This window comes from Propithecus coquereli, unplaced genomic scaffold (assembly GCF_000956105.1).
Source record: "Propithecus coquereli isolate 6110/MARCELLA unplaced genomic scaffold, Pcoq_1.0 Scaffold275, whole genome shotgun sequence".
Lineage (NCBI taxonomy): Eukaryota > Metazoa > Chordata > Mammalia > Primates > Indriidae > Propithecus > Propithecus coquereli.
This window is the reverse complement of record NW_012148341.1, coordinates 262,465-266,565: the sequence shown is the minus strand read 5'-3', so window position 1 is coordinate 266,565 and position 4,101 is coordinate 262,465.

Here is a 4,101-nt window from a genome sequence, read left to right as displayed (position 1 = left end):
AGACCGCGCAACAGGAATAGAGGGTGCGCTGCAAAGACAATCCTCAGTCTGAGTCCCTGGGAAGCAAAGTGGGGCAGAATCGGGCAAAGAGGGCTGTCGAGTTCTGTCTGAGCCACCAGCCACGTCTGGGGCTGAGCTCTGCCGCGACCACCGCAGCCAGGACGGCAGGTGGACGAAGGGAGCCAGATGGCTTAAGTTGTATATCGTGGTATGTCTCCTCTGTTGATTTCCTCTAAATAGGAAGACAAGGAAGAGAAAAGAGGAGGTAAACTGACTTTTTAAAATTCACACAACATGTAATTCAGGAAGAAACAAAGTGCTGTTTATCCAAACCTAGGTTCATAGCCCTTTCCACTGCACTTCAGGTATTTATAAGACCTGTGTAGGACTAATCAGACTGGATTATCTCTAAATGTTAGTTAAGCTCCAAAATTCTGTGGAATATTTTAGATAAATTTGTTAGGGATGAAATGAAATGTCAGACATAACTCTTGTACTTATAATTTTACAGCTTATTTGGGGAAAAAGGCAAAAAGATGTGTAAAGTTAAATATGAAGGTGAAGTTAAATATCAATATGAAAGTGTAATTATTTAACATAAAACATGCAAAAATGGGTATTAAAATTTCAATATAGGAATAATTTATTAACATTTGAAGTACTGTGTAAGGCATGTTGGGAGACTAGAGTTAAGATACACTTTAATATATATATTCATTTTTACAACTCAATAGCGTATGCTAGAAAAATTGTTATGCAGTGGGGATTCAGATTTAAATAAAGCAAAAGGAATGTACTATACTCAAAAATCTTATAGTCTAAGCTTAAGAGAAAATAAACACAATAAGCAAGCCCAATATAAAACAAGTAGGGTTAGTGTGCATGGGAAGTGTTCATTATAAAAAATATATATATATATATATATATATATATATATATATGGACACGCATCTCTTAACAACATGAAAAATGCATCATTAGGTAATTTCAGCATCATGTGACCATCATACAGTGCACGTACACAAACCTAGTTGGGATGGCTTACTACACACCTAGGCTATATGGTACAGGCTATTGCTCCCAAGCTACAAAACTATACGGTATAATATGGCTGTACTGAATACTGTAGAAAACTGTAACACAATGGGAAGCATTTGTGTACCTAAACGTATCAAAACTTAGAAAAAGGAAAGTAAAAATACAGTATAAAAGACAAAAAATAGTACACCTGTACAGGGCGCTTACCACGAATGAAGCTTGCAGGAGTGGAAGTTGCTCTGCGTGAGTCAGTGAGTGGCGAATGAATGCGGAGGCCTAGGACGTCACGGCACACTACTGTAGGCCTTATAAACACCATAAACTTAGGCTACACTAAATTTATAATAAAGTATTTTTCTTTCTTTAGTAATAAATTGATCCTAGCTTACTATACAGCTTTTACTTTATAAACTTTTAAATTTTATTTTAGCTTTTTGACTCTTTTGTAATAATCGCATAAAACACAAACACATTATACAGCTGTATAAAAAGATTTTCTTTCTTTACATCTTTTATCTATAAGCTATTTTCTATTTTTAAAAGTGTTTTTATTTGTTAAATTTATTCTGTTAAAAACTAAGACACAAACATACACGTTGGCCGAGGCCTACACAGGGTAAGATCATCGATGTCTCTGTCTTCCACCTCCACATCTCGTCCCACTGGAAGGTCTTCAGGGGCAGTAACACACACAGCACTGTCATCACCTATGATAACAGTGACTTCTGGAATCCCTCCTGAAAGACCTGCCTGAGGCTGTTTTACAGTTAACTTATATATATATATATATATATATATTACGTATATATAGATATAAAATAAAATGAGTACACTCTAAAAAGCGATAAAAAGTATGTTATAGTAAATATATAAACCGTAACATAGCCATATTATCATTATCAAGTATTATGTAGTGTACATAATTTTATATGCTGTACTTTCATACAACTGACAGCTCAGTAGGTTCATTCATACCAGCATCATCATAAATACATAAGTAAGGTGTGGCTATGCGGTTGCAAGGCAATAAGAATATTTTAGCTTCATTATAATCTTATGGGGCCGCAGTTGTATATGCTGTCCATCGTTGACATGGATGGACATGTCACTATGTGGCACATGATTGTACTTAGTTATAAATAAGGCTGGAATCTTAGGAGACTAATAATTAATACTGGGACAAGGAGGAGTTTCTGAAGGGGGAAAATTGGTTATTAAGTATGAAATGTCCAGTTTCCTTAATTAAATATTAAGTTTGACAGTTGATATCTCTTACATTTCATTTTGACACTTTTTGTTTTATTTTTATGGTGAAGATACATTCTCATTCTTTAAAACATGTGGTTTGGCTTGAAATTATTTTCACATTTTTTTCTAGAGCAACTTTAGTGTAACCATGGATAAGTAAAAAATTCATGCTCTTTTCAAATATGAGTTCCATCATGGAAACGATGGTACACAGACAGCTCTAAATATCAACAAAGTGTTTAGGAAGGATGTGGCTAATGAATGTATAGGATGTCCATGCTGTGAGAAGTTCCATTCTGGTGATCTTAATCTTGAAAATGAGCCACATGGGTGACCTGAGACCAAGGTGGATAATGATAAGCTGAAATCTATAGTGGAAGAAAATCCATCTCAACCTACCTGTGAATCAGTAGCAAGGTTTGATGTTACTATCTCAACAAAATTGGACCATTTGAAACAGATTGGCAAGGTAAAGAAGCTGGTTAGATGGGTACCACATGAATTAAATGAGTGTCAGAAGAGAAATCATCTCGAAATTTGCCTTTCTTTGCTGTCACGACATAAAGATGAAACATTTCTACACCATATTGTTACGTGTGATGAAAAATTGACTCTTTTTGACAATTGCAAGTGTTCTGCACAATGGTTGAATAAAGATGAAGTGCTAAAACATAGTCCAAAACCAAATATATCTCAAAAAAAGCTAATGGTGTCTGTTTGATGGTCCAGGGCTGGTATTATCTACTACAGCTTCAGGAAACCTGGCCAATCGATTACATCCAATGTCTACTGCAACCTATTGGACAAAATGAGGATGCTTGTGATTAAGAAGCTGATATTGGTCAACAGAGACAGGCCAATCCTCTTGCAAAACAATGCTCAACCACATGTCGCACAAACGCTGCTCAGACTACAGAAGCTGGACTTGGAAACCCTCTGTCATCCACTGTATTGACCAGACCTTGCACCACTTGACTACGACTTATTATTCCAGGATTTGGACAACTTCTTGCAAAGAAAAGTATGCCATTCTCCACAAGCCATGGAAAACACTTTTCGCAATTTCATTGCCACTCTCTCTCTCTCTAGGCTTCTTCGCTGCTGCATAAACAAGCTACCCTCAAGATGGAAAACTGTGTCAATAGTTTAGGCGCATACTTTGGTTAATTGTACTGCTTTTTGTTTGAGATATTATAAACTGAACTTTTGATTTGAAGTCAGACATTTCATATTTAATGACCTAAAGACGATTAAACAGCAAATGCTGACAGCTGCTAGACTTTTTTGGTGTGTTGATGATTTGCTTCTGCAGTTTACATTTTGTGTAATAGGTGGTATGAAACCACTTCAAATTTCCAATCAAAGGAGTGGCATATTTAAAACTTTTCTTTAGGAAGAAAAATCCAGGCAGGTCCAACAGAGATGGCATAAAAACCTATACAAATTACTGGAGCCCAGATAAATTTGCATGGCAATGCAGGGCCCAGTAAAGATCTTTTGCTGCTCTGTATTGCCAGGAGGCCCCTAAAACAGTTGTCACAGAAAAGAAGCTTGCTCTCAATGGCCCAAAGCTTTAAAGATATCTGCAGATTGGGTAGGAGGGTAAAATCAGGAAGATATGAAACCTAGTTAGTCCCCTATTCATTCATTTGCTTCATTGACTCATTCATTTATGAATTTACTCACAAAAATCCTATTACAGTTCCTGTAATATACCAGGGATCTAGTGAATGGTAGGAATCTGTGATTAATACAATATGATGTCCCTTTGGAAGGCATGAAATTGATACGATATCCCTTCAGTGTGATAAAGAA